Genomic DNA, 12,603 nt, shown 5'->3' on the forward strand with positions numbered 1-12,603 from the left:
ATAAAAAAACTAACACATAAGGTATCATAGTTGCAACAAAAAAAACTGTCAATTGTTGACATAAGCAGAGAATAGGTTGTGGCGGAGGCTTTGGTCATATGGTAAACAGTACAGATTGTAGTTTACTTCGAGACATTTCTGTCTGTGTACTGTAAAGTACTCAATGCAACCCGTGCCTTATGAATTGACAGGTTTCTGATGAGCTCGAGCTAGAACACGGGCGCTCTACTTTTTGCAACGCACTGTTTTATCTCTGCGGAAGAACACACGGGCCTGTCTCTTTGTTGACGCTGGAGAAATTGCGGTTGTTTTTGAGACGGCGCTCCTCATTGGCTACCGTGGACCTGCAATATTCTGTTCACTGTACGAGCGCCTACGATTGGCTACGTTGGATCTGCAATGCGTCAAGCAATGGCGCCTAATGTTACCTCCGTTGTTTTGGAAAACGGTGTAACCGGACAGTCTACATTGTAACACAGAGTATTTTTGCAATACTGTAATAATTGCTTACGGCAAGACGTTTCTTTCAGTCTTTGTAGTTTCTCAAAATGTTTCCTCCTCACCTGGCAAGGGCTCGATGTGAGTTTTTCGGGAGGAGTGGTGGTGATAGGCGATTGGTCACCGCAAACATACACGGAACATGTAGTCGCGGAACTTTAAATGACGGGTTTCGATGAAGGAATAGAGAATTACAATATTAGAAAGCTTGTGCTGATTACAAGTCTAATTTGTAAATGAGACCAGTACTGGATACAAAAATCAAGATTTACTATGGCTAAACAAACTTTAATAGTAATTATGATTGCTTTTAGACAATTATCTCGCAGCCTGCAACAATCAATGGACTGGCAAACCATTGAATTAACGAAGAGTCCCAACAATATTCACGCTTTAATCAGTCTATGGAAGTGACTGATTGATTCATGCTCAAAGATGAATAGGCTAAAGTGAATCATAAAATGTGCAATCAAGATAACATGATTTAGCCTAAAATTATAGCTACTACCCCCTCCAACAAACCACAGTCGCTTCCGAGATGACGTCATATTTATCCGACTGTTTACATGCAGAGGAGAACAACACATGGCTCTATTTCCAGCTTTTGCAGGATTATCAAATACAAAAACTGAGAATGCACCTAAAGGTAATACCAAAAATGTTTATTTATGCTTAGTGGATGTGTGAACCAGCTAGCCCTCTTTCTGTGATGATCCGGCACTTCGAAAGAGATCTAGTGAAAGTAAACGCAAGTGCAACATTTCTGCCTTTGACAGAACATATTAAAAGAGCTGTCAGTGCCAGCTTGATAGTTTCTCTAGTTTGTTAGCTAAATAGCTCACAACACAGTTTTACTAGAGCTAGCTAAGTGTCTTTGATATCGGTAACACAGTCTGCTCGTAACATAGCTAACGTCCCCCCAAAATGCAAAACCCAAAACCCATGGACACAGTGCGAGAACTAATTGCGATTGATTAGACATGCCTCCTCTGTCTCTCATCAGAACTAGAATGGCTGAGCAATCAAAGTTTCTGCACCGACGATGTTCTTTCTGTCCACCAGCGAGCCACTGAGAAAGCCAATGAGACACAACCAGCAGAAACAAGGTGTTGTGTTGTTATCATAAAATTGTTAAATCGTTATTCAGTTACTTCCCTTTCTCTGTGACGGAATAGTATTTCATGCTCCATTGTACAGGAGACAGGATAAGGCATTCCACCCTCTTTGAGAAGCACTGGAGGTTGTATCTAGTGGCTTTGAATGTTATAGAACAGTCTTGTTGTTATTACACAATTATAAGAAGTTGACCTCAAAATATCTCATACTTTTGTGGGATGATATGATCTGAGCATTGACCGTTGTTGAGAGTTTCACCCAAAAGTCAACGGCTTATGGTATTTGTACTTAAATGTTTACTTCTAACATTTCTGGACAGACAACCGATAGGGAGGATAAGAATGACGTCCCATCCAAGAAGAATAAAAGAAGGAGAAGAACAATTAATAAGCGGAATCACAAGAAGAAGAGTGGAGAACTCTCTACAGCAAGCAGTGGCTCATATTCAAATACTATCTACCCCAGTGATCTCCTGAAAAATGCTGAGAGTACTCCTCACACGTATGACCTCACTCCCTTTGTTCCCAGTGAGACCCAGTCACTCAGGTCTACATGCTCTGGTAGGGATTTCAGGACTGGGCTCAAATGTATAAAGCATCTCAGAGTAGGAGTGCTGACATAGGATCAGTTGGACAAGGGGTGAACTGCTCCTAGACCAGCACTCCTACCCTAGGATGCTTTTTAAATACTTGCCCATGACTGGACTGGTAAAGCTGTACTAGTTGTTGCTGGGTAGAAGTGAGATTCAGTGTCTGTGGCTCAGTGCGTTACAGGAGGTCTACTCTGGGTGTCTAGGCTGACTGCCAGTTGAAGGAGCTCTTCTTGACAGACTCTGAACTAACTACGACACATACTCACACACACACACACACACACACACACACACACACACACACGTCTCTATACTTCTCTTTCAGGGACTGACTCCTAAACAGGAGACTTGTGTAACTCATCTTTGAAGCTACAGTTAAATTAGCCTAATGTTAGGATTATGTTTTGGATCTGTTCTGTACTGTACTACCAATGTTTTACATCTAATCTGTGCTGTACTATCAATGTTTTCTGACTTAAAGTACACCATTATATTTGAGCTCTGTACTCTACTCTTATTGTATTTGTATTGTGTTTTTATACAATCATGAAAACGCTAACTTGCTACATGTCACCCAACCCTTCTTTAGAGATGTATACTCTGCATTGATCCTAACGGTGTTGTTCTTTCTGTCTATAGTGAGGAGGTGCAGTGTCAGCTGGAGGGGTCTTTTGTGTGGCTGGACGACCTCTAGACCCTCACCGATTGGCCCTTCTGCGTGGACAGAAGAGCAGACCTCTCCAACTGGGAGTATAAATTGCTCTACAGAGAAGACATCGCTAGGCAGGTAACCTCCCTTCCACTGCACCACCTTCCACTCTCCGCCTCTCCCCTTCACTCCCCCCTTATCTCTGCACCACTACAGCCATATCAGCTCTTGTGTAGCCACTCATCAGCCATCATCTGCCCACTCTTACCCTGTCCATGCTAGTGAGCTGAACAGAGCTGAGCCAAGCTAAACTATACTGCACTGCACTGGCCTGGCATAGAAAATATCTAAGCCAGCACAGTGCGGTTCAGGTTGGCCCAATAGTGTGAAAAGGGTATCTGTTGGCCAGCAGCCTGGTTCTGCTCCCAACTCAAGGTCAGTCAGAGAGGGAGTCAGTCAGCCCCAGCTCCAGCTGCAGGTGCCAGAGCCTTCATTACAGTACGCATCATCACGGGGGGGGGTTGATAATAAATGCTGCACTGAGAGTTTTGGGTCTGCAGTCCTGCAGTAATCCATATCTCACAGACGGTTTTACTGCTTCAGCCCTCTGCCTGCCTGCAGCCCACAGTCAGGGTGCGGAAATCAAAGTGTTCACCTGCTGTAAATTCCTTCCTTCCTGTCAGAGCGCTTCTTAGATATAAGCTCTCTATGCCCTAGTGAGTTTAATAATAGGATGTATGCTTGTGGAGGGGTATATAGAAAGTCTCTATGGAAAGTCTACACCCCCTTGAACTTTTTTCACATTTTGTTGCGTTAGAAAGTGGGATTAAAATAATAGATTTAATTGTAATTTGTTGTCATTGAGCTACACAAAATACTCCATAATGTCAAAGTGAAAAGACAATTATACAAATCTTTACAAATTAATACAAATGTATTAACTAAAATATAATTGTTGCATACTGTGACTATTCAGCCCTTCTGTTTAGGCAAGCCTAAATTAGTTCAGAAGTCAAATTTGGCTAAACAAATCACATAAGTTATATGGACTCTGTGTGAAATAATAGGGGTTGACATGATTTTTGAATGACTACCCCTTCTTCTGTCCCCTAGACATTCAACATCTGTAAGGTACCTCAGTAAAGTATTGAATTTCAAGCACAAATTCAACTGCAAAGACCAGGGAGCTTTTCGAAAGCCTCATAAAGAAGGGCAGTGATTGGTAGATGGGTAACAATAACAAATCAGACATTGAATATATCTTTAAGCATGGGACCATTGGAGATTTTAATAGCTATAGAGTTCATTGGCTTTGATAGTAGAAAACTGAGGATGGATCAACAATATTGTAGTTACTCCACAATAATGACCTAAATGACAGAGTGAAAAGAAAAATACAAATATACAGTGCCTTCAGAAAATATTCATACCCCTTGACTTATTCCACCTTTTGTTGTTACACCCTGAATTTAAAATAGATTAAATAGATTTGTTTCTGAACCAGCTCCAAAGTTCCTCTGTGGTGTTGGGAGAAAGTTGTCCTTCTGGAACGATCTCTGCAGCACTCTACCAATAAGGCCTTTATGGTAGAGTGGCCAGATGGAAGCCACTCCTCAGTAAAAGGCACATGACAGCCCGCTTGGTTTGCCAAAAGGCACCTAAAGGACTCTCAGATCGTGAGAAACAAGATTCTTTGGTCTGATGAAACCAAGATTGAAATCTTTGGCCTGAATGCCAAGCGTCAGGTCGGGAGGAAACCTGGCACCATCCCTGCGGTGAAACATGGTGGTGGCAGAATCATGCTGTGGGGATGTTTTTCATCGGCAGGACTTGGGAGACTAGTCAGGATTGAGGGAAAGATGAACAGAGCAAAGTACAGAGATCCTTGATTATGCTTGAGTGGCCCAGCCAGAGCCTGGACTTGAACCCTATCGAACATTTCTGGACAGATGTGAAAATAGCTGTGCATCGATGCTCCCTATCCAACCTGACAGAGCTTGAGAGGATCTGCAGAGAAGAATGTGAGAAACTCCCCAAATACAGGTGTGCCAAGCTTGTAGCATCATACCCAAGAAGACTCAAGGCTGTAATCGCTGCCAAAGGTGCTTCAACAAAGTACTGAGTAAAGGGTCTGAATATTTATGTAAATGTGATGTCCACTTTTTTATTAACTGCTAAAGGGCAACAAATAGAGCTCCTGGCACATGTCCAGTTGATGTCGGGTTTAATGCGCTGTCGAAGTGGCATCTGTATCTTAAGAGACCTGCAATCAATACCTGTTAATACACTCGCTCACTCACTCACAGCAAGCTAAGAGAAATGTGATCAATATAGCCAATGATTGGACTGGTGCTTGGTGTATAGCTGCAGGGGGGACTTAGGTTTTACCTTTTGGATGAGGTCAAGTGATGCAGCACCCCTTTCACAACTCTCTCAAAACAACCATTTCTCAAGACATTCCACTACTGTGTTTTCTTTACAGGGATTATACATGTTACTGTAATGATTATAATGGCTTTTAAGCTACAAGAGGAAAGGCCGTTCTTCTCTGGGTTTGGACCTGCAATCTCAGGCCGTGAGCTGGTTTGAGTCCGGCCCAGAGAAGAAGAGAGGAGACAGAGACCAGACCGCTACTTCTCCCTCACCGTCCGCCAGCTGCTGAGGTCAAATCCACGCTGCCTAGACCACCACCAGAGGTCACTACCACCCTACCCTTCATCCCTGTGCCCCCCTGCCTGGAAGGTGAGGCTGAGGGGGGTGGTTCTGCACCGGGCCAGGCCCCCTGGGTCAACCCGCTGGGGGTGTATAACTCCTTCACCTCCCTGTGGCTTCAGGGGAAGGCGGAGCAGGGCAAGGCAGAGGAACAACCCTCTGCTCCCAGAGACAATGTTGCCGCCCTGCTGGCTGAACAGGTGGAGGACTTCAACAGGAGGCTGAGGGAAACCCCCACAGACACACACACCTGGCTGCAGTTTGTCCACTTCCAGGTATGGTATTCAACGTTAAAACCCCACAATTACACACCACACCAATCAGTGTCATCATATCACATGAGACTTCACTAGGATTTCAAAATAGTTTTTTTGTGGGCCTTTTCACCAGGACAGGAAATGTGTCTTGATACAAAAAAAATCACATGATTATGTACTAGCTACTATCATTACTTTTAAATTATAATAACTTCCCGATCTGTATTACAGGACGAGGTGGCGAGTGCCCCCGGGGTGTTTGGTGACATCTCTGAGAACGAGACAGAGCGCCAGAAGAGGTCTGTGAGGGCAGTGAGGCCATGCATTTTGGATTGAGCGGTGGACAGAAACCCCAGCTGTGTGGAGTTGAAGCTGGAGCTACTGTGTCTGTGCAGGGAGCTGTGGGAGCCAGCAGATCTGTTGAAGGAGTGGAAGAAACTGGTATTCATGCACCCCAACAGCGCCCGCCCACTGTGGAGGAAGTACCTGCTGTTTGTGCAAAGCCACTCAGCACCTTCTATGTGTCAAAGGTCAATATGGTGTACGGGAAGTGTCTGAGCATGCTGGCTGTAGTGCAGGACGGGAGTATGTTGTCTCACCGGGCACTGATGAACACATGCTGGGTAATGGTCCAAGCCACATGCAATATACACTACATATTATTATGTTTTAAATTCAATTTAGCATGAATAACTTCTAACTTATTTAAGGTAGACTCAGCGATATGGCGTCGATGCAGAAAGTAAACGGCATAGTGGGGCAATTTCCGCAGCAACTAAGAGCGTTGACGCGTGACGCTCAATTTCGCCGCTGTTTTGGTGCTCTGGCTACCACACTGTGAACAGCGCGTAGCGAACCCGTGCACGTACAGATACTGTGTGAGAGCGAAGTCTTGCATCTTATTCATCTCAATAGCTGCGTTGCTGCTCGTGGCAACATCATTTCTCACTCACTGCCTGCTCTGTGGACATAATACTGTACGTTCAAGCCTGTTTTGATTTTCTGTTCTTCTCATCCTTAGTTCGCACAGGGCCGTCCTGTAGAGGGGCTGACACTTTAGATGTATATGTTTGTAGAGGCGAGCAGAGAGCGAGAATTATGGTTCAAGTTTCTCCTCGTCAGTATGTTATGTGCTGGTGCTGTATTGAACTGTTTGTGGTTCATTCTGCATGTTTGGACTGTTACCGTGAGAGTGGAAGAGGAGTTGATGAGTTGTCATTTTGGTGGAAGAGAAAGGTGCCGTTGTCTCTAATATCATGGTGTGGGGATGGTTTCGATGGTCTAGACATGGAGAGAGTGATTGAGAGCTATGTCATTCTTCTACCGGGGTCAGCTAATAGATAACGTGTGTGTGTGTGTGTGTGTATCTTTCAACTCCTTTCAGAAGCCTTTGGTATGGATTTGATGAGCTTGTAATCTCTCGTGATAGACTAAATTGAGTTAGCTGGCTAGCTGGGCTCCCGGGTGGCTCAGCGGTCTAAGGCACTGTATCTCAGTGCTTGAGGAGTCACTACAGACACCCTGGTTTGAATCCAGGCTGTATCACAACCGGCCGTGATTGGGAGTCCCATAGGGCGGCGCACAATTGGCCCAGCGTTGTCCGGTTTTGGCCAGGGTAGGCTGTCATTGTAAATAAGAATTTGTTCTTAACTGACTTTCCTAGTTAAATAAAGGTAAGAGAAAAAAAAGAAGAAAGCTAGTTACATTATTGTGGTTATATGTCTATCATGATGTCATTGCCAGATGTCTATGGGTGTAGCAGAGCCATAGTACCAGGGCCTCATCAGCAGGCGAAAGTTGTGGAATGGTGCAGATAGACATCATAAATAGAACTGACATGATTCCTTCTACATGACAGTTATATCTGCAACTTTCTGTAACATCTTTCACCTTCCTGAAAGACCCCTAAACAGGTTTGTGCTGTGTCATGTTTCTGACCACTGACAGGAGAAAAGGACCCGAGAGGAGAGGGAGGGAGAAGGAGAGACGAGAGAGGGAGTGGGAGAGGCAGAAAGAGGCAGGATAATGGATATCCAGTGTCCATGCTGCTGATCCATGATATGAATACTGCAGCGATGGCTTAGCCTCCTGGCCCTCTGGCAGCTGCCCCTCAATTTGTCTAATGAAACTATTATCTAGTTAGACTGGCTGGCCATCAGTCAGTCTGGGTAGGGCTGCCACTGGGCTGATCCTGGAACTATCCTGTCAGGGCTTTAGCCTGTTGAACAATGATAAGGATGGGACGCACTCCAGGAACAATGCAAGCCTTTTCCCTCCCCGTCTAAATAATCAGATTTAAACAAACAGAAGCCAGTGCTCGGCATTCATTAGCCTACTGGAACAATTTGTCTGTCTACCACAGCTTACTGTTATTACAACAATGACTGGTTGTCTAAGGGTGGAATAACATGATATAGATGTGATGTTATCCAGTGATGCCTCGCTTATTCAAATCACCTGGAATTTTGTTTAACATACTGGAACTATTTGGTTGACAGATCACCTGCTGCAACTCAGAAAACAGGCTAGCTGTTTCCGGTTCGACACATGTACGTAATCACTTGTGGAATCTTTGGTATTCTCAACTCGACTTGATAGGTACAGAAAGCTCTTTTATTTGAGTGATTCTCTTATAATATGATGGTCACACACTCCCTCTTGTGGTTGGATAGTACATATTCAAGCATTTCTGCAGCTGCACTGTTGACAGATCAAACAGTGTGGGAGATCGACGCATGGAATAAGCAGCATGTGCTAAAACTGGACCATAGCCTCTGCTTACATAAGAATGCTGGTCATATATCTACACCGGGCTCCGTGCATTCCACTGAGGGAGACTGTCAGTATCTTTGACTGTTTGTTTCCTTTTAGAACATGCTGACGGCAGGTAGCCTGGTACCAGATTTGTTTGTGCTGTCTTGCCAACTCCTATGGTCATTGTCATGCCAATGATTATAGGTGTTGGGCAAGACAGTACAAACAGATTTGGGACCAGGCTACAAGGCAGGGCAATGAAAACCCCAACTTGTAGGGAACATCTGCAGGAGATGGCAGCATTAATTATAACTTGATAAGGATTTAATGAATAATGAAGACCGCTTTTGAGAAGCTGCCTTTTCATGTGACCTGAGGGTGTGTACCTTTTAATTCGCCTGCTGAATTTTTCATTCAGGAAAGATTAGCTATCTGTTATTACTTTTCAAACTTTTTTCCTGCCATCTCTCACTTTATTTTCCTCATCCTACTCAGTTTTTTCTTCACTCAAAGTCTGAGGATACAGTCATCTTTAAAAGCTCGTACTAAACTAATGGACCTGTGCTGGTTCTAATAGGTGGGATTGAAGTGGGTGCTTTGTGTGACGGCAAGAGTCAAAAGGCCTCCTGTGGGGCAGGGGGCGAGAATACAAAAAAAGTAAGACAAGACGGACAACACAGACGGAAGACACTTGGCAACAGCACAGATGCCTCAGTAGACAGACAGTGGAAACAGCACTTCACGACAAGAGACATCATCACACTACATGAAGGGAGACCTATGACAACAAAAAGATACATGGCACATACAACGTTAAGGCCAGACAACAGCACGAGGGAAAAAGACTGTCACACCACAGTACAAGCAACATAGCCCTAATGAACAGACAAATAGACAGACCGCACAAACAAATAATGGCAGCGCAAGCGGACAGACAGCAAACAGACACCACAATCAACAGTATAGGTTATTGGCTCACGTAACAGCTACAGCTGTCAGTGAGAATGTCCACCATTGAGTCTTTGAAAGCTGAGACAGTGACACAACTTTCCAGCTTTATCATTTGTTGCAGATGGTTGCAGATGGTTCCAGTCGCTATCTGCAGCGAACTGAAAAGAGGAACGACCCAGGGATGTGTTTGCTTTGGGGACTTTTAACAGAATGTGGCAGATCGGTTACTGTATATAGAGGAGGACGGTTGCAATAGGTATCTCGGGTAAGGGGGAGTGAGGCCTAAGAGGGCTTTGTAAATTAGTATCAACCAGTGGATTTTCCGTCTAGTATAAAGAGATGGCCAGTTTACAGAGGAGTACAGTGTGCAGTGATGCGTCCTATAAGGACGTCATTCTCAGATCGGCAGGTAAGGGTGCACTTGATCGGCCAGATGTTCTGTACCATTCTGCTATCCGATTTGCAATGGCAGAAAGGTACAGAACATCTAGCCGCTCAAGTGCACCCTTACCTGCCGATCTGAAAATAACATCTCCATAATCTAACATGGGTAGGATGGTCATTTGATTCAGGGTTAGTTTGGCAGAGGTGCGATTACAATATAGAAAACCAAGCCTGGCCTGGTTAATGATGTGGTGTTGAATGTTCTCTGTCTCTGTCTTTATCTCTGCAGCCATCTTCCTCCAGCATTGTCATTTCCTCAGGCATGCAGGCCACTCAGAAAAGGCTGTGCCAATGTTCCAGTGCCTGCTGGACTTCATCTTCTTCAAGCCAGACACTGTCAAGGACCTATCCACCAGACAACAGGTAGACAGACACACACACACACAGTCATTCCCCATGTACATTCCCCATGTACCTCTGCAAAGAACACACATGCATCCAGCTGGTTGCTCTCTCCAGAATAGAGTCATTATGAATTTGGGGTCTGTGTTACCGTATTGGCTGTTTATCCAGAGCCAGTGCCCCAGTGGGATGTGTTTACCTTAGACTAGGGCTGTGTGTTTTCCGTCACAGGCTTTAAAGAGCTGTGCTGGGGACCCATCCAGAGAGTGCCCTTCAGGGTATGGTCTGGGCCTTGTCACTTTACTTTATGCTCTACATGGAAACTTTGCTAAGGGGGCATTTAAAATGCATGACCAGCTTTTAATAGAGGCTGTTTACCAGCTGTGGTGCATTCTAATTCCTATCCAACTGAGCCCTGGCTTTCTCAGCCAAATCCCTTTCTGCTGAGAGAAAAGTAGAAGAAGGAATATTACCTTTATCAAGTACTGGGAGAGACAGGTCTCCCTTTCCTCTGTGAGTTTATACTGACAACTAGCTGGCCAAATAGAGAGGTACAATAGAAATAATTTTGAGAGGTTTCATATTCATGGAATATTCAAGCATGGAATACGAATTAGTGTTTAATAATTTAGCTACTATACATGCTGAATTATGAACAATGTTGCTTGCGATCCTCCGAAGGATGTGTCTGGGCGCTAAGCTTCTGCTCACTGTGGCTTCTGTCTCTCTCTCTGTGTGTGCGTGTGTGCGTGTGTGTGCGTGCGTGCTAATAATGGCCTGTTTGCAGTGGCTCACAGCTCACTCTCCCCCCAGGACATGTTGCTGTGTGTGTCTGCATGGTAAACACAGCATTAACTGTTTTAATTGATCAGAGATTCTTTAGTGGATATTGGAACATAGTCTAGGTCAATTGAGCTTTGTATAGTTAAAATGTAACACCATATAGGATCTACTGGTAGTGATATTTCTCAACCTGATTTGGAATTACTGATCCCCAAAGCCCCATGTTCAGGGCCCGTCTGTCTTTTGTCTCGGAGACACTGAGATTTAATAACAATATGAATGGGTTGGATCCCAACGCTGCAGCCAAACGTAAGATGGCTACGGTGCATTCGGAAAGTATTCAGACCCCTTGACTTTTTCCACATTTTGTTACGTTACAGCCTTATTCTAACATTGATGACATTTTTTTCCCCCTCATCAATCTACACACAATACACTATAATGACAAAGCGAAAAAATGTTTTTAGAAATTGTTACAAATTAAAAAAACAAAAAAAACAGAAATACCTTACATAAGTATTTAGACCATTTGCTATGATACTTGAAACTGAGCTCAGGTCCGTCATGTTTACATTGATCATCCTTGAGATGTTTCTACAACTTGATTGGAGTTCAACTGTGGTAAATTCAATTGATTGGACATGATTTGGAAAGGCACACACCTGTCTATATAAGGTCCCACAGTTGACTGTGCATGTCAGAGCAAAAACCAAGCCATGAGGTCGAAGGAATTGTCCGTAGGGCTCCGAGACAGGATTGTGTCGAGGCACAGATTTGGGGAAGGGTACCAAAACATTTCTGAAGCATAGATGGTCCCCAAGAATAGATTGTCCTCCATCATTCTTAAATGTAAAAAGTTTGGAACCATCAAGACTCATCCTAGAGCTGGCCGCCCGGCCAAATTGAGCAATCTGGGGAGAAGGCAGTGATGTAAAGTACTTAAGTAAAAATACTTTAAAGTACTTCTTAAGTTGTTTTTATAGGTATCTGTACTTTACTCTTTATATTTTGCCATCTTTTACTTCACTACATTCCTAAAGAAAATTATGTACTTTTTACTCCATACATTTTCCCTCACACTAAAAGTACTTGCTACATTTTGACAGGAAAATGGTCCAATTCACACATTTATCAGGAGAACATCCCCAGTCATCCCTACTGCCTCTGATCTGGCGGACTGCTTCATTTGAAAATGTCTACAGACACTCCTCAGTAATAGGCATATGATAGCCTGCCTGGAGTTTGCCAAAAGGCACCTAAAGGACTCTCAGACCATGAGAAACAAGATTCTCTGGTCTGATGAAACCAAGATTTGAAAAAACCCTTACCAAAGTCTAAAACGAACAAAAATGACACAAAATGTCTTCATATTATATGCACAAACTCTTCCGAACTGTTTCGGCTGGGAAGCATGCGGACGCCTTTACTGCCCTGATGACACAGATGGCTTCAACACACGTAATGTGTTATGTGAAAAGTTGTATTAAAAGAAATACCAAGCTTGA

General features: G+C 43.9%; 1 protein-coding gene across 1 annotated transcript in view; it reads left to right on the top strand.

Moving 5' to 3' along the window:
• Nucleotides 1–12,603, top strand: part of LOC115172409 (epithelial cell adhesion molecule) — a 25,237-nt gene continuing 12,634 nt past the window's right edge. The window contains exons 1-6 of the mRNA XM_029729828.1: nt 1–1,144; nt 1,502–1,604; nt 2,846–2,993; nt 5,338–5,842; nt 6,056–6,447; nt 10,203–10,336. The gene's annotated coding sequence lies outside the window, so the exon portion shown is untranslated. The remainder of the gene's footprint in view (nt 1,145–1,501; nt 1,605–2,845; nt 2,994–5,337; nt 5,843–6,055; nt 6,448–10,202; nt 10,337–12,603) is intronic.

Source organism: Salmo trutta, chromosome 33 (assembly GCF_901001165.1).
Source record: "Salmo trutta chromosome 33, fSalTru1.1, whole genome shotgun sequence".
Lineage (NCBI taxonomy): Eukaryota > Metazoa > Chordata > Actinopteri > Salmoniformes > Salmonidae > Salmo > Salmo trutta.